Source organism: Pogona vitticeps, chromosome 1 (assembly GCF_051106095.1).
Source record: "Pogona vitticeps strain Pit_001003342236 chromosome 1, PviZW2.1, whole genome shotgun sequence".
NCBI lineage: Eukaryota > Metazoa > Chordata > Lepidosauria > Squamata > Agamidae > Pogona > Pogona vitticeps.
The window spans coordinates 75,781,719-75,808,339 of NC_135783.1; the positions used below are offsets into that span (position 1 = coordinate 75,781,719).

The 26,621-nt window shown below is 40.6% G+C and overlaps 1 protein-coding gene and 1 long non-coding RNA gene across 3 annotated transcripts in view; both read right to left on the reverse strand.

Annotated features, from left to right (window-relative positions):
* The window catches only part of LOC110087497 (SAM and SH3 domain-containing protein 1), a 725,270-nt gene that overhangs the window by 689,774 nt on the left and 8,875 nt on the right, over positions 1-26,621 (reverse strand). The window lies entirely within an intron of this gene.
* On the reverse strand, positions 1,605-24,731 carry LOC144585936 (uncharacterized). The gene is made up of 2 exons (XR_013540570.1): positions 18,136-24,731; positions 1,605-12,837 (listed from the first exon to the last, which is right to left on the reverse strand). It is a non-coding gene; the product is annotated as an uncharacterized LOC144585936 (long non-coding RNA).

The window sequence follows — 26,621 nt, forward strand, 5'->3', positions numbered from 1 at the left end:
GACCAAATTGCCAACATGCGCTGGATTATGGAGAAAGCCAGAGAGTTCCAGAAAAACATCTACTTCTGCTTCATTGATTATGCAAAAGCCTTTGACTGTGTGGACCACAGCAAACTATGGCAAGTCCTTAAAGAAATGGGCGTGCCTGACCACCTTATCCATCTCCTGAGAAACCTATATGTGGGACAGGAAGCAACAGTTAGAACTGGATATGGAAAAACGGATTGGTTCAAAATTGGGAAAGGAGTACGACAAGGCTGTATATTGTCACCCTGCTTATTTAACTTATATGCAGAATACATCATGCGGAAGGCTGGACTGGAGGAATCCCAAGCTGGAATTAAGATTGCTGGAAGAAATATCAACAACCTCCGATATGCAGATGATACCACTCTGATGGCGGAAAGTGAAGAGGAACTAAAGAACCTTGTAATGAGGGTGAAAGACGAGAGTGCAAAAAACGGTCTGAAACTCAAGATCAAAAAAACTAAGATCATGGCCACTGGTCCCATCACCTCCTGGGAAATAGAAGGGGAAGATATGGAGGCAGTGACAGATTTTACCTTCTTGGGCTCCATGATCACTGCAGATGGAGACAGCAGCCCCAAAATTAAAAGACGCCTGCTTCTTGGGAGGAAAGCAATGACAAACCTTGACAGCATCTTAAAAAGCAGAGACATCACCTTGCCAACAAAAGTCCGAATAGTCAAAGCTATGGTTTTTCCTGTAGTGTCGTATAGAAGTGAGAGCTGGACCATAAAGAAAGCTGACCACCGACGAATTGATGCCTTTGAATTGTGGTGCTGGAGGAGACTCTTGAGAGTTCCCTGGACTGCAAAGAGAACAAACCTATCAATTCTAAAGGAAATCAACCCCGAGTGCTCATTGGACAGACAGATCCTGAAGCTGAGGCTCCAGTACTTTGGCCATCTCATGAGAAGAGAAGACTCCTTGGAAAAGACCTTGATGTTGGGAAAGTGTGAAGGCAAGAGGAGAAGGGGACGACCGAGGATGAGATGGTTGGACAGTGTCATCGAAGCAACCAACATGAATTTGACACAACTCCGGGAGGCGGTGGAAGATAGGAGGGCCTGGCATGCTCTGGTCCATGGGGTCACGAAGAGTCGGACACGACTAAACGACTGAACAAACAAACATATTGTATCATGGGATGGCCTTGGCAACTAGTGATGTATTACATCTCCTCTGGGGACACATATGAAGAATTTTGATTGACTGCAATAAATTACTCTGACTATCAAGTATACTCCCTTACATTTTTGTAGTTCCTGTATGATGTTTATAGCTGAAGTCCAAAATTTCTATTTACAGAAGCCAAGATGCTGAAGTGTGTGCCCACACCTTAAGCATTTTAACTTATTTTCGATGGGAACATGACAGACCTAGATTGGCTCTGTGGTAAATTGATGAGTCAAAGTTTGTAAAAGAGTCCAGTCATCTCCTTCAGCTGAGTAAGCCACAACCTGAACAGTCTGATGTAGCTCAGCTGGTGAAACAAAATGCTGTAGAAGAACCCTGGGGAAGCTGGTCCCTGATTGGCCAGTAGGGGCAATAAACTTGATAGCTTCAGAGCACTGGGTTGTTGGGTTGAACAAGGACAGATAGAACGAGCTATTATACTGAATATTGTTACGGACTCTGAATATCTCTAGAGACTCAAGGATGCCTAATCAATGACTATTGGACTGGACTAAGACAACTCTGTATGTATGACTAAACTGCTACTTATAAAACAATACAGTTTTTTCTTTACCCTGACAGGGCTCTCATTCCACTGCTTACCTGCATACTGGTTCCTGATTTGGATAAAACTCTGCCAGGGCTATGGAAAAGGCATTGCTCTGTCCTAAAGTTCCTGTCAGAACATCTGAAATGATGTGACTGCACTAATAAATGTAGAATTTAATGCAGAACAAGCTCATGCATCCCACTATACCAAATTGGTTTAACTTTCAAGGAAATGTACACATGAGATAAGAGTCTCAAAACAAATCCTATGGGTACAGCATTATATTAATTTGTTTATTTATTTAGAAGAATCCCATCCCCCCTTTTAACTGAGACACCTTTTAGACAATTTACAAGAGGTTCCCAGAAATAATTTATCATTTGTGATAGTTTTGGACTTGATCTCTTCAATTCTTTGCTGCACTTGAGGAAATTTAGGCTTGTATATCATTTTCTTCTCATCTCTATCATTTTGTTTCCCTCAGTTTCATCCTGTCAACCACATATCCTCCAAGCATGGCTGCTAAGCACTTACCCAGCCCAAATAACCACCAAGGGATTTGAATACAGAAGCCAAGGAGGCATATCTGTGTCCTTATGACTATACTTCCTCCTGTATCTATTGCTATGTAGACCCTGGGCATACCCAGTCTATCAGTCTCACTTTTTTTTCTTTCCTGGATGTCTAAAGAACAAACAAACTGTTGCTCCTCTCTTGTGTGCCTTCTAGGTCACATGTCTGCCTAATCAGGGTTATGGTTTATAGGCTCTTCTACCTTAACTTTCATAATAAAGTTTAGTTGTTTGTTTTCAACTGCTTCTGCTTCTTTATTGTCGAACTCACAGCCCACGTCTATATGTAGCCCTAACTCTGCTACTGAGAGAAGACTTAATAGTTTCTTCTCTCACGCCTTGTGAACATTCACAAAAAATGCAACAATGTACTGATATCCTTGTCCACCACTCAAATATTTGAACTGCTGTCCTTCCTACTTTTTGTATGTTCGATTTCTGCTATCAAGAAAGTTGATTTGTTCAGAAATGTTCATTAGATTAGAATTTGATTGACTTAGCACAGACACATAGGTTAATGTGTCTTAGTTAGTTAGTTAGTTAGTTAGTTAGTTAGTTAGTTAGTTAGTTAGTTAGTTAGTTGTTAGTTAGTTAGTTAGTATCCCGCTCCCATTAGTGTCACAGCATTACTCTGGATGGGTTACAACTCATAAACGAGAAAACAAAAATAAAATAGAGATATTAAAACCAATAGCAATAACCCTAAAACAAAACAAACAAACAAACAAAACCAGATGGCATAGAAAAATCCCAGAATGGATGGAAGAAAAGAAGGAAGGGAAGAAGAGGGGAAAGAAAAATAAAGGGGGAAAGGTGGTCAGCTGGGGTCAGTGTGGAAAGCCTCCCTGAACAGCAATGTTTTTAACGGCTTCCTGAGTCCACAAGGAGTGGGCTAGGCGAAGCTCCTCCAGAAGCTGGCTTCATAAAATTGGAGCCATCACAAAGAAGGCCCTACCTGTTGTATAGGATTTATGTGCCTCCCTCAGGGTGGCCAGGGACGTGGTGGTGCTGCGGGTTAAACCACAGAAGCCTCTGTGCTGCAAGGTCAGAAGGCCAGCAGTTGTAAGATCAAATCCATGCAACAGAGTGTGCTCCCGTCGCTTGTCCCAGCTCCTGCCAACCTAGCAGTTCAAAAGCATGTAAAAATGTGAGTGGATAAATAGGTACCACCATGGTGGGAAGGTAATGGCATTCCATGTCTAGTCGCACTGGCCACGTGACCATGGAAACTGTCTTCGGACAAACGTTGGCTCTATGGCTTGGAAACGGGGATGAGCATCACACCCTAGTCGGACACGACTGGACTAAATGTCAAGGGGAACCTTTACCTTTACCTCAGGGTTGCCACCCAAAGGAGCCTCGACTGGGATGATCTTGTGGGTCCGGCAGATGACATTAAGGGAAGATCTTCCGAAAAGTAACATGGGCCCAAATCATGGAGGGCTTTGTATGTGAGTGTCAAAACCTTGAAACTGATCCAGAATGCCACAGGAAAGCAGTGGAGGTGAGCCAGAACTGAAATGATGTGATCAAATTTACTTGCACCCACCACCACTCTGGCTGCCACATTCTTGACCTACTCCAGATCAGGTTCAAGGGGAGCCACACGTGGAGGGCACTGCAGTAATCGATCCGGGAGATTACCAAGGCCTGCACCAAAGCCCTGAGGGAGTCCTCGTCTAGGTAGGGGCAAAGTTGGGTGATTAGCCTAAGCTGAATAAAGGCTGATTTGGACATGGCTGAAATCTGGGACTAAGGTATCACTGGGCCTGCAACCAAATCCCAGTGTAGTCATTACAGTCATTTGTCCTATGTTGGGGATAACTGTTTATAGATTAATGTTAATGGAAGCTGGTGGGAGGCAGGGCCAGCTCAAAACATTTTACTGGCTGCAAATGGACACCTTTCTGAATTCTACATACAAAGGCAGACTAACAGACAGCTGAACTTTACTTCAGTGCTGATAATTACACAGTATCTGCAGCTGTGATCCATAGCTGCACACTGCTATACCTTTAAGGAAAGAGGAACAGTGATCGTATCTTAGAAGAAATAGCTGGGAGGCTGTGGCCCTGCTGGAAATGGCTGTCCTGCTTTGACTAGTAACTGACAGAAGGACATACTAATGCAACCATCTTCAGGATCATAATAGCTCAGAATTATGTCAGCTGCTTTCTTTGTTATTAACAGTACTATTAGCTGGAATCTTACTGATGTTCATATAAGGTCTGTGTAACTTGCCACAACTAATTACAGCTACCTGATGTGATGCTAGGTCACTCTTGGTTGCATAATACAACTGAGAGACACTCCAACATGTCGTCAATCAGCTGTAATAATCCATGGCAAGCTACACAAAACCTATGAAAACACAATAGAATTCTGGACATTCCATGATGGAGGGTCTCTCATCCATCCATGACAAGAATGTTTAAAACAAAACATTACCAGGATTCAAATGTAGTGATGTGAATAATATTTCAAGATTATCCCTTTGTGCACACTTTCTCTGCAGATATCTGCATTGTAACAATGGGAATCTTAAAATCTTTGGTAGCTTTGAATATATCAAAAATTTTAGGAGCCTTTCCCTGAATTTTACCCAACTGAGCTCCAGCAAAATTCAATATATTCAAAAATTACATGTTGTATTGCATTCTTCTTCATAAATCACCCTTCAGATGATTCTGATAGTTTGACACACATCCAGTATTTAAGTATATTCCAATTAGTGCCATTCATAAAATTTATCCCATGAGAGATTTCTACCATTCTGCAATTTTATAGAAAGATATTCTCTTTGAAAAGAATTTCAAGGGAGAAGAAATTTCAAAGAAATTCTTATAGATGTGGTTCAGAATTCTTGTATTTTCCTTACTTATTTGGTAGCTGAGAAATGTCTGTTCAGGTTTTATCCTTCATTGTACAATAATTTCTCTGGCAGCTGGCAATCCTAACCCCCACTTCAGCTTCCAACATTTCAATTAAAACTAAGGAGAATATCTCATAACTCCCTCCACAGGGCTCTTTCAGATCAGGAAGTATGGTCAGCCAAGGAAACCGCAGTAACTGACCACTTCACATTGTGGTAATCTAAAATTCATTCATTCTAAAGAGCCCTAAGAATGAGGCAGAAAAATTGAAATAAAATTTTGGAGGCATTGGATGACAAATTATGCAGCAACAGTAACTTCAACTCCCCCCCCCCCCTTTAGTGCTGGGCATGACACTGCCCAGCTCTGCTACACCACTATAGGTGCTGTATTACAGACAAAATGTACCGTATCTACAATGACCCCTCCAAATGCAGCATCTTCAGGTCTGGAGAAAGTACTCAATGCAGAAGAATGATGTATGTTAAGCCAAAATTTCTCAGTTTTCTAATAAGTGTTCTAATGTTTTACATCTTCTCATTCCCCTGAAATAGAAGGCAACGTTTCATAATTATTTCAGAATTACTCCATTATTTTGGGGGGTGTCTAGAACAACTCTAGGTAGAATGCCATTGTGGAGGAACCAAAGCAGTGGCCAGGCAGCCAGCACAGTGGTTGTTGTTGCCACTTGCAATGCCAAAACAAAAATATATATGGGGGAGGGGGAGAGAAGAAAGCTTTCATACAATAGGAAACTACAGGAACTGTTTGCTGGAGAAGTCTGGAGAAGATAGGAACACCATATCTGTGAACAGATAAGTGTGTCCTCACACACTATCTATTCACAGATAGGGTAGTGATTTCCAAAAGGCTACAATTTAATTTGGTGTCAGTTGTGTTGAGGCATGTTAAATAATTTGAAATCTGTCTGGGAGGAGCAACAGAGAAGGCCCTCATCGTGTCCCCACCAAACACACCAGTGAGGGTGGACAGGACGGAGAGCAATCTGGCTGATGTATTTTCGACCGGCTGATGTTTCCTGACATTTCCCATAACCCCAAGTACAGTACATTACAGTAATCCAGACAAAATGTAACTAAGGCATCTGTCACTGTGGCCAAATCAGATCTCTTCTGGAACATGCGCAGCTGGCACAATCGTTTTAACTCTGCAATTGCACTCCTGGCCACCACTGAAACCTGAGCATCCAGATTCAGAGAGAAATCCAGGGGTAACCCTAGGCTGTGCAGATGGGTTTTCAGCAGAAGTGCTGCATCTCTTCCAGCACAGGCTGCATCTCCGTTCCTTGATCTGCCTTTTGACTGACCAGGAGCACCTCTTGTCTTGTCTGAATTACGTTTCCAAAACAGCTTCCTCAGATTTAGGTAACACAGAGAGATACAGTTGGGTGTTATTCGCATACTGGTAACACCAAACTCCCAAATCCCAGACAATATCTTCCAGTGGTTTTATGCAGATGTTAAACAACATAGGAGACAAGAAAGAGCCCTGAAAGACCCCGCAGGCCATTAGCCAGGGTGTTGAACAGAACAGGAGTCCCCAAAACCACCTTCTGAGTAAAACAGTGCCTCCAAATCCCATCCAAGAGAGACAGACCAGAAGAGTATCTATGGTATTGAAAGATGCTGAAAGAACCCACAGGGACATACTCCCCTTGTCTAATTTCCAGTGTAAGTCATCCCCCAAGGCAACCAAAGCAGTCTCCATCCCGTAACCAGGCCTGAAGCCAGACTGAAATGGATCTAGGTCATCAGTTTCATCTCTTAGAGCTGAGACGCCACGACCTACTCCATCACTTTGCCTAAGAATGGAACATGAGAAGCATGTGTACTGGAGTGACATGTGCCAAGAATCTTTAAGAATCATAGTAAGCTCACAGTAAATACTCATCTTTCTTAAACATATGCTGTAATCCAGTCTGTACACTATGTTAAAACACACAAGCAAAATTAAAACCTCTAGAGACTAATATATTAATAGTGCAATCCTATGCATGTCTATCCAGAAATCTATTCCATGTTAACTCAAAATTCTGCTCATAAATAATTGATTTTAATGATTACTCCAGAGAAATATGAATAGGATGGTGACCTAAGTAGACTTGACAGATGACAATTAAATAATTAGTCTAGACTAAACTGTATGCTTCTGCAGTTTCTGTGTGGGCATTAGGAAATCTCTTCTCAGACATTTCTAGTTTAAAATGCATTAGACATGATAATATGTGACAGAGCTCTGAATGGAAAAAACATGCAGAAACTTAGCAGAACATCTAGCTGATCTGAATTTTAAGAACAAAAGGATATCGTGAACCACTTCCAGCCACATCTACAAGAGGAGGTACAGTATTAGAAGTACAATTCGTTTCATATCAATTTTTCAAAATATCATGCAGAAAAATTATAGCTGAAGATCCAGTAAACAATACATACTGTTAAACTGTAACCAAGTAGCAGAATCATATCAAACTTGTGCATGCAGTTTTACCAACTGCACAGTGGTGGCATAATTCCTATAAAATACTTCTTAGTTCCTACCTCTCCTTAGAACACCTTTTCATGAGCTCTGTAAATGAACCAGTCTTCTACATCTGACATCACTACACAATGTAGTCATTAAATATCAACAAGAAGTACCATAGTGTGCTAATATATTGAAGTACTGCCAATTCCTATGGCTTTGGGCAGTGTGCAAACAGGTAGCAATCTATTAAAGCTTACTAATGTTTCATATCTCATGATAAACAACAAGGCACCTTGAGTTAAACTTGAGATTTAACTAAGATTAGATAGTGATGCATCACTACAATAACAGATGTTGTAATGATTAACCAACTCCTCCATAACTCTCAGTTTGTAGATCAACCCCGCCCCACCCCAGCAGTACTGGTCAGAACAACATGAGAGCATTCAAACTGCATCCATGCATGTGCACTGTGGCCTATACAAGCTTGGAGGATTATTGTACCACTGAGTGCATTCATGGAGTACTTCCCATGCATGTTGACTCAGGATTTTTCCTGCTAAATTTAATGCTTCCACACCATATTAAGACTGTAAGACTATGGAATCATCAGGGTGCAGGACTGACTTCAGAGCAAGCCTACAGTTGTAACCAACCTCTACTCCTCTGCACAATATTACAAAATTTCTTTGCTTTCCTTCAGACAAGGGCAGAACTTTGCTGGTGAGAAAAGTTACATTGGTGGTAGCCTCCCACTGACTAACCACCAAGATATCAGAAAAGGTAGTGGAGTATCCCCTGCCCCACCCCCAAGTTAAATTAATGTTGTGTGAGTTCAGAATGTTTGGGATGTGATCGTTTTCTGCTCGGATGTAACTTAAGGATATGAATTCACTGCAAATAAACTCAGTGTTACTTACTATTACAAATCCAATAGGTAGCAAAGAATATGGCTTTTAAAAATAAAATTCATTACCGAAACAGAAAAAAATAAGTGCATGCAGAATCCTTGCGTATGTTAAGGGGGCAGGAGGGAGTAACCTTAAGAGCATAACAGTGCGCTTATCGTGGAAATGACTACTGCAGGCAATCTTGAACAGCTGCAAAGTGAAAAGAATTCATAAGAGAGAATGATTTATATCATACTGGTTACTATAATTCTGTCATTTCACTTTAATTTGCAATTAATGTCTAACTGCAAAACAAGGTGCAAAAGGACACATATGTATCCTGTATCACACAAGACTATAATTAATACAACATCTGCTTCAAATTTATTATTATCTATTAAACAATAAATTATTTTATAGCTTTCTAATGTGTACCTCTTAAGATCTAAATCACTTGACCATAACTAACAAGCAGTGTAGTTTCAAGAGTACTGTAACTACAACCTGAGACAACACTTTTTTGGAATGTAAATCTTCATCAAATTTTAATGCAAAAGCAACAGCCAATCGGTATAATTACTGGGTGCATTTTGAATCACTTTTATGGTTACTGCTCAAGGCCCATTAAAAATCCAAAACATTGTACCACACAAGCTGGAATTATGTTGCAGTACAAGCTATAATTGAAACTCATAAATCTCCTTACCAGTATTCAAAGTTATTTTGATGCTAGGAATTGCTGTTGTACAGAAATGACTTTGAAAACATTTACTTTGTCTGCCAAAGTGGCTGTGGAAGCAGGACTTGCATTTCACCTTAGAGTTTTGATAAGCTAATGGTACACAAATAACCTTGGTAATTTGTTTCTAAGCTTATGTTTAACATGTGCAAGTGAATTTGCTTATCCAGAAACAATGCAAAAAGACTATAACAACTCACTTGCCTATGCTGCCATTCAGAAAAGACAAAGGACAAGATCTAATTAGAAATTTGAACTTAAAATGTGAAAGTTTAAATAGATTATTTAGCCACTCTCCCCACTTCATGATGAAGGTCACATACCTGATAGTGAGGAGGCTAGATAACTGGAAACGTGAAAACTATGCTCCACCAGCGTTCCCTGAATTACACCAGCCAATATCCTATTGCCAGCCCTGTCTAATGTAAATCCACTGACTCAGTGGGATTGCATACTATTCAGAAACTGGTTCAATGGGTCTACTCTAGATTGCATCATCAACAGGAGACGGTCCCACATATTAATTACACCTTGAAACATTTTTAAGAAATGTACTATTTTAAGCTGTATCTTCCATCCCTGTCTTTTCAAGAGACATATTTCTCAGAGGATAATGAGACAGATGCTTGGAGCACAGAAACCATCTGATATAGCTGCACATCAGAGGGCAAGGATGAACAAATGTCCAAGAAAACTGGTTTGCTCCCTCCATTGTGCCCCATAGCTGGCAAAGTACTGTGGAAGAATGCAATTCATATGTATTTATTTATTTATTGAATTTATATCCCGCCCATCTAGTCAATAGACTACTCTGGGCGGCGTACAACATATAAAATAAACAATTTAAAATATAATGATAATATAAGACATCATAATCAAACTGATTCAAGATGGAAAAGGTGAAAAGAGTAAATCAAGTAGTGGTTGGAGGGAAGGCCTGCCTAAGTAGCCAGGTTTTCAATTGGCTTTTAAAGATGCTCAGTGAAGAGGCCATGCAGATCTCCGGAGGGAGATTATTCCAAAGGCGAGGAGCCACTGCCAAGAACGCCCGGTTTCTTGTTTTTTCCTTCCTGGCCTCCCTAGGCGTTAGGCTCCTCAGCCTCACCTCCTGGCTAGATCAGGTGATATGCACCTTATAGTATGTCTTCACTGTTTGTCAGAGTGTTTTAGTAGCAATGGGTTTATTCCCTTTGCATCCTTCACACATTTTATTCTGGCACTGGTTAGATGATGACCAGATGATGAGTGCTGACCACTCACCAGCAAGATGAAAATTTGCTCCACTTCCCTGTTGCAGGTCTCTGTGCCTTCTGAAGAATTGCTCAAGAGGGCTTTCTAGTACTGTACTTTGAACAGAGAACTCCCTATTCCTGGTTCTTCTAATACAGGAGCGGATCATATGTAACCCATCAGCTTTATAATTCCCCTATGGACCTTGCTATGCTCCTCCCACAAAAAATCCCCTTGAGAGGCAATTTGTCAATGTTTTAAGGGGCCCCCAAAACCAAGCAACCACATATACACCCCAATTTATTTCCTTTTTAAAAAATCTAGCCACTAAACAGAGGGGTTTTGTTTCCAGTTAATCTTTTCTAAAAATTAAACGCATTTACTTAAATTGAAGCATGAACTGCTGGCAATTCTGAAACAGTAATACCTTAGTCTCGATCCGAAAAATAACCATTGAAATTTCCCACCCCTGTGCTAATGGAAGGAGAGTAATCAACAGGTCCTGTATTTGCTGTAGAAATACCTTTCTGTCAATCAGAATTCTGGGCTCCAGGACAGTACAGACTCTACTGGTGTGGGGCCATTTACAACTCCCACCCTCAATAAGGCATATCTATTCATCTAGGCCTTCCTGCCTTGCCTTCATCTGTTGTGCTTATGGCATTTAATATGATCTGAACTGAACAAACCAGACCTGTAATTTAAGCACCACGAAGGTAGCCAGAGCAACAAGGATCTGTGTAAACAAAAATTCATGGAAGGAGCAGTATTCAGTCTCTTGTCACAGAGTTGAGTAGGCTTATTAAAAAAAAAAAGGAGTATTGTATCACATTTCAGTGCCCAGCACAGACCTGCAGCAAGCGTCTACAAGAGGAACAGAACTCTCTTTTTGTGGTTTGTTTACTAGACTGGTACTAATGTAGTTGATGGGCAGTTAGATGCCTAATTTTAAAATCCTGGTTGTGAATAAATAGACTTTGGTTGCAAGATGGACCTTCTGACTGCATTCAGGTCAGTAACTAAGACAACACATGGTTAGCTGTTAGTTCACATCTTGCATCACAATCTCAATCAGAGATATGGAAAATAATGAGCCTCTGTGAAAACTAAAAGAGGTTTGCTGTGCCTTTTAATACTCTGAACTTCACCTGTCTCCTGCTTCAGGGACAGAAAACTAACAAGCAGAAGCAATGAAGAGCATTCTTCCTCCCCAGCTTAAATTAAGAATATTCCAAGGAAAAAGCCACCCAGTGGCAGCAAATATCTCAGATCTTAAACATTTCTTCCATTAGTTATTGTCATTCTCTTTATCTCTGTCATGAGATAAGAGAAATACAAGAACAAATCTAAATGCAAAAGCAAATCCTGTAACCCAGAGCCAAAGACTGAAAATGTGCATTGTTAAAGGTGTGATGGAGGAAAAGGGCAAAACTAGATGACAAAGTTAATACATCACTAGAAGCACAGTCCTGTAAGAGGAAAAAGACTGTCCTGACTCAAATTTGGCTACATCTGCAAATTAGCTTGCTTCTATTTTGTAATTCATCATTAAAAATAGGCCCGACTTCATTTACATATCCAACTGCTCAAAGCACTGGTGTTGAAAGGTCTAAATGCCTGAAGACAACGTTTTAAGAGATGGAAGTAAACATACATTTCCCTATAAGCAGCACGCTTTTAATGTTTGATATGACTCTCAGTTGACTTCCCTTTCAAAACTTGGTCACCATCATGTAAACAAACTAATTCAGTTGTCAGTTTCACCCCCATAGTGAAATCTATAAAGTATAATTCTATGAAGAAGGAGGAATCAGTAACAGAAAAATTATCACAAGCCTCATCAAGTTGCAGTTCTGGAGAAACCCATAAAGTAATATCATGAAATCTTAGCTGCCCCGAGTAGTTGATTGACTAGATGGGCGGGATATATATAAATTTTAAAAAGTGGAACTTCTCTCAGATATAATTTCACAAGAACATTTTAAGAACATATGAACAAAAGAAACACTGTTATTCAAAAATAATTAAAAAATTTAAAAATTGTAAACCGCCCGGAGAGTGCTTGTAGCGCTATGGGGTGGTATATAAGTCCAATAAATAAATAAATAAATAAATAAATAAATAAATAAAAGGAAATTCTATCCTGCATAAATATTATGCACTTTTAAAAAAAGATATATTGGTAAATATTAACATCATATTCTCTCTCTTCAATTAAAAAAAGTATATTCCTCAAAAACAAACAGAATAGCATACAGGATATCATTGGTGAATACAATTACTCTCTATGGTGTTGCTGCTTCACTGTTACATACAGCACTGATGGTACCTGTCTGTCATGGGTTTGGAGGGAAAGTTCCATCCTATGGGGAGTGGAAGGCGGGACATCAGGGGGAGGAGCTGTAATGTATAAATATGTGGAGCTTGTGTGGAGAAGTTAGGAGAAGCAGGAGTTGGAGTCTGTGTGTCAGACTGAGTACAACTGTGTGTCAGTTTGTACATACCTGATAGGTTCAGGTTTCTTTATAGGTAGCCAGAACTGATAGGTTCAGGGTCTGTGCTTTACTTTAAAGTGTTCTATGTGAACCAATCTGTTGTATGTATGTGATTGAGACTACGCCACGTTACAGTATCTTATTTATTTGATCTTTTTATTTACCCTGTTTGTTATTTAAATAAACCTTGTTCTTTTATTTGTTAAAATCCATTCCTGGTCTGTGTGACTCCTTATAGGGAATGGTTGGTGGCAGCATAATTAGAGTGTGGCACACTCCAGTAGGTCTGGGGTTGTCACATTGATTGGTTTCCAGCGTGTGGGATACGACTGGTCCAGTTGTCCAGTGGTCCAGCAAAGCCTTGGCAAGTGTGCCCAGAGCAAGGGGGGTCTAGTCAGGGAAAATCTGAAGGCGCGTAGGTAATCTTCTAGGCTTACCTCACGGGGAGGTAGGCTAGTGGAAGAACGTGCCCACTCAGATTGGGGACTAGATTAGGGAGCTCTGAGGCAACCCGTTTTGGCGGGAAAGAGCTGAGGCAAAGCTGTGTGAAGTAACAGTGATCTAGCCTGTCTGCTGAGAGGCTTAGCAGAGGGGGTGGATTCTGCCTGGCAACAGTTGCAAGTTGGTGCTGAAGGAACAGCAGCAATCTATAGAAGGCTGTTCCTGAGGCAAAAGGAAAAAAGTCATCGCTTTATTTTGAGGCTTGACTTTTGAAGGCAGCCTGTTCTGGGGGGGGATTATGCCCTTGACTCGAAGCCAAATGGCAGAAATGGGTGAAGTGAGAGACCCACAGGTAGACCAAGGTTCTGAGGAGGAATTTGGCTCAGTGCAGGATGAGAGCACGGGAGAACAGAACCCAGAACTCAGAAAAATGGTCCTAGCCCAACAGCATGAACTAAGGATGAGGGAAATGGAGGAAAGATTAGAGAGAGAAAGAATGGCGTTTGAAAGGGAAAAGGAAGAGAAACAGGAAAGGGAGAGGCAAAGGCAATTTGAAATGGAGGAAAGGGAAAGAGAGAAACAAAGACAATTTGAGTTAGAGAAAATGGCGTTTGAGCTGAAGAAGCTGGAGATAATGAATAGAAATAGTAATAACAATAATAATGAGGGGAACCCAGGGAATGGGGAAGGCAGCCTGTCTAAAACTGACCTGAAGAAATTCCCTGTGTACCACAAGGGAGATTGCCCTGAGGTGTTCTTTTCCCTTGTGGAAAGAGCGTTTGTGGACTTCTCAGTAAGGGAAACTGAGAAGATGACCATTATGCGATCTTTAATCAGTGGCAGCCTGGCAGAAGTCTATGCAGAGATGCCAGAGGAACTACTGAAAGATTTCGCTGAGTTTAAAAAACTGGTGTTTGCCAGACATGGGATAAATGCGGAACAGCTGAGGCAAAGATTCAGGTCACTCACAAAGAAACCAGAGCAGACTTTTACCCAAGTGGGGGCCCAACTGGTGAGGCTGCTAGAGAAATGGCTGTCTCAGGAGGGGGCAGAGACCTTCCAGCAGCTCAAAGACCTGATAGCGCTGGAACAGTTTTATTCAGTCCTGCATGGGGAACTGAAGTTCCAGGTGAGGGAGAAGAAACCGAAATCTGTGACAGAGGCGGCAGAGATCGCAGATTTTATTTACCAAATAAGAAAGCCCTTAGGTGCTGAGGGGAAATCGATAGGTAAACCCAAAGAAACCTACAGCAAGTACTCTCAGGGACCAGGGAAAAACCAGCAAGGGGGAGGGGCCCATGTTGAAGGGAAGCCCTCAGATATGAAACCACAAAGACCTCAGATTTTGGAGGGAAAACCAAAACCCGATGAGAAAGACTCAAAATACAGCAGAAAATGTTATTTCTGTCAAGGAAAGGGCCATCTAATCTCAGAGTGTGAGAAATTAAAGCAGATAAAGGGAAATGTGCCTCATGATTTGAGCGGAACCAAGCCAAAAGCTGTGTTCTGTGTCCAGACAGAGCAAAGCTCCTTGCCACTGAGGGAGCCTGTTGCCATGGCTACTCAATCTGGAACAGTTACATCTGCTGATCAGGCTGGGGAAAATGGTCCTCTTGTGGAGGTCAAGCGCTGCTTACTAGTGAGAACAGATTCGCAGTTGTTTGAGACCGCAGGGGTGGACGTAGGAATACTTGACCATCAGTATAGGGGGCTGAGGGATACTTGTTCCCAGGTGACCCTGTGCCATCCAGACATTATTCCTAGGGAGTATATAATCCCAAATGAGAGCCTAAAGGTGGCAGGGATTGAGGGGCAGGTGATCTCACTGCCAGTAGCTGAGGTACCTGTGAGCTTTCAAGGCTGGAGGGGAGTTTGGCGGCTAGCGATATCATCGACTCTGCCAGCAGCCGTGCTTGTGGGAAATGACCTGGCTGAACATGTGAAACGGGTGCTAGTGATTACACGTTCACAAGCTACCACGGGGGCAGTTCAGGGGGGTACTGAAGGGCCCGAGGCGGAAGCAGAGGAGGGTAGTTCCAAAGCTGTGGTGGAAACCTTAACCACAGACAGCAAATTTGGCCAAGAGCAAAAGGCAGACGCCACTCTCCAAAAGTGTTTTGAACAGGTGACAGACACCCAGCTAACACCTGAAACCCCAGCGAGATTTCGTGAGAAAAGGGGAATTTTATATAGAGAGACCCTGATGAATATCTCAAAAGGGGGAGATGGGATCAGAAGTCAGCTAGTGGTACCTGAAAAGTATCGCCCCATGATCTTACAAAGGGGGCACTCTGACATGTTTGCTGCGCACTTAGGGGTGAACAAAACACAGCAGAGAATCACACAAAATTTTTACTGGCCTGAAATAGGGAAGCAGATCAAGGAGTTCTGTAAACAATGTGATGTGTGTCAGAGGCAGGGGAATAACCGTGACAGGACCAAAGCAAAGTTGTGCCCTTTGCCTGTGATTGACACCCCGTTTAAATGTATAGGAGTGGATATTGTGGGACCTTTGCCCAAGGCCACAAAGAGGGGGAACAGGTTCATTCTCACCATTGTGGACCATGCCACGAGGTACCCCGAAGCCATACCCTTGACTAACATCGAAACTAACACAGTGGCAGATGCCTTGGTGGGGTATATGTCCAGGATGGGATTTGCCTCAGAAATAATCACAGATTTGGGCACATCGTTTACATCAAAGCTCATGAAACGGTTATGGCAAATCTGTGGAATTAAACACAAGGAAACCACTGCCTATCACCCCGAAAGTAATGGGTTAACGGAGAAGTTCAATGGGACTCTGATGCGCATGATTAGGGCTTACTTGGCAGAGAATCCAAACAATTGGGACCAGAAGCTGCAATCCCTTTTGTTTGCTTATCGATCAGTGCCACAAGCCAGTACCGGGTTCAGTCCGTTTGAACTTTTGTTTGGGAGAAGGGTGAAAGGGCCACTTGATTTAATCAAGCAAAATTGGGAGCAGATCACCCAGGATGACCCACAAGATGTTGTGACATATATAGACTCTTTAATGAATGACCTAAAGAGAAACCTAGAGCTAGCAGCAGAGAACCTGCAATCTCAGAAGGTCAGAAAGAAAACTTGGTATGACCAGCAAGCCAGGGAGAGGCACTTTAACCCAGGGGAGGAAGTGCTTTGGCCTAGGCCCTGCAAAGAGAACAAACTGCAGCTGGGTAGCCCAGAAATAAAATACTTGGGTCACATAGTAGGGGGAGGAGTGATCAAACCCCTAGAGGCCAAGATAGAAGCCATTCGTGATTGGCCCAGACCCAACACCAAGAAAAAAGTCAAATCATTTCTTGGGTTGGTGGGCTACTACAGAAAGTTCATCCCGAGGTTTAGCGAGATAGCGACTCCGCTGACCGATCTGACGCAGAAGAAGACTGATGACCGCATCCCGTGGACCAGCGACTGTGAGGAGGCGTTCCGGAGGTTGAAGGAGGCGCTCATCCATTATCCAGTGCTGCGTGCTCCAGACTTCGACCGGGAGTTCATCATCTACACCGATGCGTCTAACAGCGGGGTAGGAGCAGTTCTTTGCCAGGAGGATGAAAATGGTGACCAGCATCCAGTGTCCTACCTGAGTAGGAAACTCCAGAAAGGTGAGAGACATTTGGCAACCGTGGAAAAGGAGTGCCTGGCCATAGTATACGCGATTCAGAAGGCCAAACCTTACATCTGGGGAAGACATTTTGTTCTGTGCACTGACCACTCACCACTGCAGTGGTTAAAGACAATGAAAACCCACAATAGTAAACTTATGAGGTGGGCTTTAAACCTGCAAGATTATGACTTTGAAGTGAAGGTGGTCAGAGGGTCAATGAACTGTGTTGCTGACGCGTTGTCAAGAAGACCCGAAGAATGAAGACGGCGAAAGAAACCATGGACAATGTATATATTTTGGTGACCAAAAGTTGAATGTACCTGTTTATTAAACATGCTTGGTTTGTATTAATAAAGGTGACTTAATGTATTGTAAATGTTAATGTTTAAATGCCTAATTGATATGTTTATCCTAGAGTGTAAGTATGAGTAAGTATGGTATTGTGTTATTGTATAACTGTTTTTGTGTGTTTTGATCCTGGTTGTTTTTTTGGAGAAAAGCACTTTAGCTTTTCCCCTACAAAACAACTTATAAAGAGGGGAGGTGTTACATACAGCACTGATGGTACCTGTCTGTCATGGGTTTGGAGGGAAAGTTCCATCCTATGGGGAGTGGAAGGCGGGACATCAGGGGGAGGAGCTGTACTGTATAAATATGTGGAGCTTGTGTGGAGAAGTTAGGAGAAGCAGGAGTTGGAGTCTGTGTGTCAGACTGAGTACAACTGTGTGTCAGTTTGTACATACCTGATAGGTTCAGGTTTCTTTATAGGTAGCCAGAACTGATAGGTTCAGGGTCTGTGCTTTACTTTAAAGTGTTCTATGTGAACCAATCTGTTGTATGTATGTGATTGAGACTACGCCACGTTACAGTATCTTATTTATTTGATCTTTTTATTTACCCTGTTTGTTATTTAAATAAACCTTGTTCTTTTATTTGTTAAAATCCATTCCTGGTCTGTGTGACTCCTTATAGGGAATGGTTGGTGGCAGCATAATTAGAGTGTGGCACACTCCAGTAGGTCTGGGGTTGCCACATTCACCTTCTAAATATTTGCTCTTGTGAAATAAAACAATTCCCTGGAGATTTGATTCTGTCTTTTACTACAAATGCAGAGTGCTAATTTGACCTTGGAACATGTTGTTTTGCCTTACATTTAAAGCTGTTGTAGAAGGTTGAAATTTCTAGAAGGTTGAAATTTGAAAGAGTCTCTTTTTATGAGGGAGATCCAATTGAATTTTATGGTTTCTTTCTGATGGCATGAAAAGCCATCTTGCTATATAATTTGTAGACAAAATACCCACAAAGGAATAGCTTACTACAACTTCTGCCTTCCTTTCCTTCCTCTCTCAGGAATAAGTATTTTGGTTTTACAACAGTTTTAAAAAGTCATCTGAAACTTGACTCTCTTTTAAAAAAAAGAACAAAAAAACTTTATTCTTGCCAAATGAATGCTATATAGTATTTACACATTCAGGCTGGGAAAGGGGGGGGGACCTGATGTGGGAGCTTGAAAATAAAAGTTAATGTCAATGCATAAACCTTAAATCATGACTTTAGTCAAACAGACCAAACTGCCACCAATAAATACAATTTCTAAAGCAGCAGCCATGTTAGTCTATCTCAGCATGTTGGCAAAATGAAAGGGTGGGAGGGAACATTAAAGGGGAAAAAAACCCTGACACTTAAAGATTAATTACTGTAATTTACTTCAGTCTGAACTTTCATGAATCAGAATTCACTTTTGCCAAATGGGGTTTTGAATTAGTGCATTTTCAGCCATAGAAACGTATTGTGAAATAAATCTGTTAGCCTTTCAGTACCACTAAATTTTGCCCCTTTTCTCTTTTTCCCTTTTAATTTTGCCAGCACAATAAACATAGCATTTTAAAAATACATTATTTATTACTCTAGAGAGGGCATATAGCAAAACATACTCTTTTCTGACTGAAGAAGCTACTTGGATGAGTAGCAAAACATTTCAACCTACCCTGTTTCCCCGAAAATAAGACCTAATCTGAAAGTAAGTATGACTTTTAAGGATGCTTATAATATATGCCCTACCCCAAAAATAAGCCCCAGTTAAATGAAATCCCACCTTCCACCATTGTGCAGCATTGTGCAGCAACCAGAAAAAGATGACATGACTGTATTTGAATAGATGAGAAAAAAATTAAAAATCCTCTGAAAATAAGCCTTATTGTGTTTTTTTGGAGCAAAAACTAATATAAGACCCTGTCTTATTTTGGGGGAAACATGGTAATAAGGAAGAAGTCCAGTTGCCAAGACTCAACTTCCAGATAACCTCACCTGGATGACAGAGAATCTTCACAAATGTAACTAGAAGAGTACTATTCCAGTGTTTCAGATATACAGAAGGCAATGTATCGAAAAGCTGCTTTGCTACAAAAGATAATCCACCGAGCCAAGTTCATATATGGGAATGACAGCTTTTTACAGTATTTGCCAAAAGTGTCACTAAATTTCTACTATACTACTCGAATGGCAGATATGGGAATGTTTTACACAAACCAGCACATTCTGGTGCAAAGTGCATCTTAAAATAGCAATCTTCTGCTAAATATAGTACAGCCATGTTTTAATTAATAGGGATCTCCACAGAGAGAAAGTACAGAATCCTCCACCATTTGTCAAAAATTGGGGAATACCAATATATGGTATTGTGTTATTGTAGCACAGCTATACAGTACTATTTAAAAAACAGTTACCTAATTTAAACTGCCCAAGCAAAGCAAAGAAAAAAAAATCAATCTAGCTCAGGGAGACTTCATTAGGGATATGCCATTACCTTAATCATAAGAGGCTTCTAAAACACTGTTGTTTAGAGAACATTTCTATGACATCCCTGGCTGGCTTTACTGTATATCTGATTTTATGCCATCTTTATCTGATAACTGGTATTATGCTTCTTGTATTATGTTTTAGAATATCTCAGTTTTATTTACAATTCTGTTGCTGTGGGCTTATATTTTATTTTGCTGTAAACTAATGAGGCAATAAATAAATAAATAAATAAATAAATAAATAAATAAATAAATAAATAAATAAATAAATAAATAAATAAATAAATAAATAAATAAATAAATAAATAAATAATCACCAATGCCATCGCCATCATTGGCATCACCATCATTATCATCATCATTATAAGTGCAACTCTTAGAATTCCACAGGGCAGAATTCTGATAGTTCTGGTCCAGAGAACCATATCTAAAACCACCTATATTTTGCTAATCTGGATCAAGGCCTAATCCTCTGGAGCTAGATGGCACTGAAGCCTCATTTCCTCCTGCAATGGGTTCTTGGGAGCAAGCTGGTGCTATGCTATCTGGGCACGGTCCTCTTGCAATAAGACTACCAGAAAGCACTGTCACATGGAACTTCCAAAATTCTGCCCTGGAGAATTCTAGGAGTTGCATTTTAAAAAGAGAGACATATTCTTAGACTTTAAATCTTTAGTGAATTCAGATCACAAAAAAGATTTCATGGTAGTGGTGATTCAGCAGTGTTCAGCAGGAGATAAAAAGCATAAGTGCTTCACACAGAGATAAAGATGGCAAGCAAGCGCAAAATGAAAATATGGCAATCTTATACCTTTTTAAAAAAATGTTTTGGGGAAATCTAAGTGGCTTTGCCTCTCTTCCATGTGCTTAAGTTGTGTCTGTCCATTCCTCAACCTCTTCTGACCTGCTTCTGGCGTTACACACCTGGCTAATACTTTTTAATAGTCCTGCATTGCCAAGAGAGTTCAGAACAGCTAAGGGATTCACGTGGCCATTACCAGTAAACATCAGAGAGTGCTTTGCTTGAGAAAAGAGCTAACTACTTGGTGTTCTAGCCCTCCAGACTTCCTGGAGATTTTGTGGACATAAGAAGTACAAAATGGAGATGATTTCTCAATCAGATTATCCTCAAATTGCCAACTCATTCCACATGGAGTATTCATAGCCAATATTCCATTAACTACATTGTCCAAATCTTGGGAGCATATTCCACTGAATATATTTCCTGTCATTTCTCTGTGTCCTGGAAACTTGTTTGGTAGTATAAACATCAAGACTTTTTCTCCTTCTTGTTATTGGCTGCCTTCTCCTGTTCTAGAGCTGAGCAATTCCTCACAGCCTCTCTTCTTACAAACAGATTTCCAGTTTAACCAGTTCTCAAAGAGTTCTCAATTTATACTGTTTTAAATTGTGTAACAGAAATACGGCAAAAGACTCGTGGCACCTTGAAGACTAACAGCAACCACACATCTGTAGGTGGTAATTCTTGAAACCTCTCACAAAAATACAGTAGGGCCCTGTTATCTGCGGGATCAGTATCCACTGATTCACTTATGCATAGACTGAAAATATTAACAATATAAAATAGTGTTTGCTATAATCTGCACTTGGAACCAATCCCCCACTTGATACTGGGGTCCTACTGTAAATCAGTCAGTCTTTATTTATTATATCTCATCCTTCTCCCAATAAAGGAAATTGAGGCCACATCTCATTTAGTTTTACCAGTTTAACCGGCAATTCTCTACATTAAACGTACATATAGCTTGCAGGAATGTGCGAAATGTGACTTACTGGCAATATTCAGCCTCACAGATGCTGAAGTCCTTAGTGCTCCCTTCAGTTTTTTTTAAAGAGTCTTGCTATTTTGAAATTTGACTGGAAACTGCTAAATAGACTGTTTATTTCAATAAAATGTCATTTATTGAAGGTATTTCCATGAAGGTATTTGATTAAAACAGAAAACCTTTAATTTTCTTAAGCCTCTTCCCCAGGTTCTTTTTCCTTTGTAATCAATCCATTTCTTTCAATATTTAAACAGCTTTTGTTGTTTAAACTGGCATTGAAAACTTTCATTATTTAAACATTTCCTGATATTTTTAGTTTCACATTAAACAAACTTAACGTGCATGATTCTTAAAGCTTTTTAAAATTACCTAGTGAATTGATGTCATTAGTTAATTGATTTTGATTAATTTGAATTTGTTCTCAGTGGATTTGAGGCGGAGGGGGAGAAATCATGGAACAATAATTAGTGTACTAAAATAAACTTTTACAATAACAATTATTTAAGTCTGAGTGCGACTGTTGGTAGTTGCAATGCTAAGAAATTTTACTGTAATCAACTATAAAACATATACTGTATACCTGTATGTGTTTGATATATACAAATGTGTCTATGTACATATAATTATAAACAAAATAGCTCTACCTGTCACCTTAGGACATGTTGCCTTTGTGTTTTCAGTTTTTGAACCACCACCAACTCAAAAAATGCCCCTAGACCCTGCAGAAGTTGTCCACCCTATCTTCTGCTGCTGGAATCAAACAAAGAAGCCGATCTCTGTTGTTGTTTAGGCTAAAAACTATGGGGAAAGGGCCCTTTGGCTCTCACCCTTCAGCTCAGACTAGGCTGCCCGGTCCAGCTCCAGTGGAAATTTTTAAAGGAAGACCCTTGTCAAACACTTTCTCTGAACTGTTGTAAACAAGATCTGAACATTATGCAAAAAAAATTGATTTGAAGAAAGTATGTGCATATGTGTTTTGTGGCAGTTAAAAATAAGAAAAAGAAGTCTCTAAGCATAAGACGTGTGCATTCACTTCAGTTTTGCCATCATGGCAGAAAGTCTCCGCTCCTCTGAAAGGATGTGGTGACATAAACTAGATATTACAAACACAATCCAAGATATCAATATTTAACTATTTTTAAACTCAGGATACTTAAGCCTCACAACAATCTTTTATAACAAGTTGTGAACAAAATTTCCATGCCTAAACAGTACATGATTTAAAAAAAAAAAAAATTGGCAGTTTAGTATAGCTATATACTTGCTTATACAGCTGAGAAAGGAATCAGCAACAATTCTTAGTGATAAGACAGGTGTGAGAAAGAGAATTAATGTACTAATGTACGTGAACTACTGAAATATGGGGAATATTTGTGAAGGGGGTCACTTTGAGCATCTCCAGCAGGCCGTCTGGCTCGACCCCAGAACCCCCAGATGCCCAGGAGAGGGCAAGTCTCCTGGGCCCCTAGCCAACAGGGATGGGCTGATGCAGGTGGAGAAAGGGCCACTGCCTCATGTTGGACATCTGAAGGAATGTGTAATGGCAGCAATAAGAGGGTGGAAGTTGAAAGGTCACAGTCAAACATTATCAGATGAATGGGAAATGTGGGAGAAAGACAGCACTGGCACTGCATCAAGGACAGCCAGCTCCTCCCTCAGCCTGTTCAGCCATGGAAGTGGTCAGGGACCTGGAAGCTGACCCAATGACTTCCCATCATTGGTCTCCTTACCACCTGACAGGAGCTGCAGAGCCTACCCCTACTCAGCTTTGGTGCTGGTGATGCATGCAGTAACAGGCATGGCAAAGGAGGCTCCATTAGGAACAGTGCCACATAGTCTGGAAATGTGGGGGAAAGGTGCCTTAAGTGACAAGACCAGGCTGGAACCTGTGGAATTTTGGCCCGGGGTATGGGTGGGGGCTAGTAGGACTCACAATATCCAAGATATATGGGAGACTAAGGCCAGAATCTAGTTGGGAGAAATATTGAGAGGAAGGGTTATTGTGCATTGACAGTATGCCTGCTGTGTGATCAGTTTCAAGATCAGTAATACAACAGATACCCTGTGAAAGGAGGGGGAGCTATTTATATAGCTATTCCTCTGTGCATGGTTTGTCCCAACAGCATTCTAGGATGAAATAATGTTTAGTATGGCTCCCAAACAGAATTCAGATGTTGCGAACGGACTGGAATGTTTTGGAGAGGTCTTAATTGGCTCATATTAACCGATAACATGTTCTTCCAGCATGATCCCCTCCAGATGTTTGGGAATCTGATTCCCAGAACAGCTGACCACTGGTTTGATCTGGTGAGAATTGATGTTCAAAATGCTTGTGGAACATCAGGTTGAGGAAAGCTGCTTTATAAATCTGGGTGAGTACACATCCTCATTACGTATCCCAGGAGAAAAGGCTGCCTTTTGCAAGGTACACAGTCCCAGGGTGCCCTCCCCACAGAAGAAAGGAATAGTAAACCGCTTTTGAGTGCTCCATATTCAGAAGACCCTAGGAAAAGTCTCCATGAGTTGGAATTGACTTGGGGGCATGTAATTATTAATTAAGCATACAAGGTCTCTCCCATTCATATATCATCCCAATCAGGAGAAGGAGCAATATAGATACAGTATTGCTATAGGGATAAGTATCATTTCTCTGAACCATGTTTTTCAGTTTCTCCCTTCCACAAATCTCATCATTCCTCATAGCCTTAAAGTATATTCATTAAGAACATCTGCAGAAGTGCTAAAAACAAAGGAATATGGCATAGAATTAGCACTTAACTCTTTCATTATTCCCCAATGTAGACATTTCCCCTCACTGTCCTCATTATTGAAGCAGATAATCAGTAATTGTGGAGTGTAATTGAGCAGTTTTCAAAAGTTACTGTAGAAACTAGTTATGCCAATCAATATTGTGAAAATGAAATTATGGAAATACAATATAAATAGCATGCAAGTACTGTCACAAGGAAAGAATTACTGTATTTATCTCTTCAGATTTTCTGTATATGTATTCTAGCTGATTTAAATCTAGTATAGAATATGCAGACCACCTGGCAGGACAAAGTCCCAAACAGAGTAGTCCTAGAACGAGCTGGAATTTTCAGCATGAATACATTACTGAAACAGCGACGTCTACGTTGGCTTGGGCACGTCGTGAGAATGGCTGATGGTCGGATTCCAAAGAACCTCCTGTATGGAGAATTAGTGCAGGGAAATCGCCCCAGAGGGAGACCACAGCTGCGATACAAGGATGTCTGCAAGCGAGATCTGAAGGCCTTAGGAATAGACCTCAACAGATGGGAAACCCTGACATCTGAGCGTTCAGCCTGGAGGCAGGCACTGCATCGTGGCCTCTCCCAATTTGAAGCGACCCTTGCCCAGCAGGCCGAGGCAAAGAGGAAATCACAAAAGCAGCAAAACCAGGGAGCTGGACAGGGGACAGATTGGATTTGTCTCCAGTGTGGAAGGGATTGTCACTCTCGAATTGGCCTCCTCAGCCACACTAGACGCTGTTCCAAGTCCTCCATACAGAGCACGCTACCATAGTCTTTCGAGACTGAAGGATGCCTAACCTAAATATCTAGTAACTTGGAACAGCAAAGAAGGGGCAAAGTTATTTAAAGAAGGAATTCAGTGGCAATGTTTTTTAAAAAATAACTTCACAAACTGCCTGTGTGTTTAGTCGTTTAGACGTGTCCGACTCTTCGTGACCCCATGGACCAGAGCACGCCAGGCCCTCCTATCTTCTACTGCCTCCCGGAGTTGTGTCAAATTCATGTTGGTAGCTTCGCAGACACTGTCCAGCCATCTCATCCTCGGTCGTCCCCTTCTCCTTTTGCCTAGATCACAGATAAACTGCCTAGATCACAGATAAAATACTGCTAATAACTGGAGCTCCAAGGTGGACATCTATCAACTGGATGTTATTGTGGGCCGAAGGTCCAGATCTGGATATGACCAATTAGGCAATTACTATTTTATTGGCCATTATTTTTATCGGTGGGAAGATTTCCAAAGGTACCTTCGAGAACATGAAAGCACTTGATTTCAATATAAATCTGAAAGTAATTGCACACTCAGCTGTATTAAACGCAAGTACAGTGTACCGTGATTTTTATTTCACTTAAATAATTGTTTTATTTGGGGGGGGGAGGCATATGTCAAATATGTTAATGCACTATTGGCAGCAGTTAGCTGCATAGCTGATATTTTATCACAAATATTATGTATTCTATAAAGAATAAGAATAAAGAAATAAATCCTGAAATCCTTCATGCTGAATAATCCTAAAATAATGGGGGAAAGCTCTCTCTCTTTTGCAACAAAAGTTATTACAAAGTTAGACTTCTGTTGCTGAGTATGCTGTTTTAGAAATGCAGGCAGATTTTAAAATAAAGACAGATACCTAAAGATGCACTAACCTGGATTTGTTTTTCATGCTTTTCTGTTCATTTGCATGCATTTTCAGCTTTATGACTCACGTTCTAATACAATTTTATCTGTATATTCTGCATTCATGAACAGCATAGTGAATGGAAGTGAAATGCTACATATTTTGGGGTCATAACACATGGTTTTGATATTTATTTTTAATACATATAAAAATCTCCATTAATTTATAGTTACTGAAACCAAATACATAATTTAATTGAGATTGGCTTCTTTAACATTTATGCCTGTTTTAGCAATTTCGTTTTGCACATACAGTTCCCTATGCAATTCTCTATGGAATCAAAATTGAATAAAGTTCCTCAGGAACAGGTCAGGTTGGGTCGTTTATTTCAATTAGAAGCCATAATGAAATTTCACTAAACTATTAGATACTAGTTAGTCTGTATACAAGATAAATAGAGTGCTTAATTTCTCTTGACGTGTGTGTCATAGTTATACAACTCTGACTTCCTTATATTGAAATTAAAAATCTCCAACTT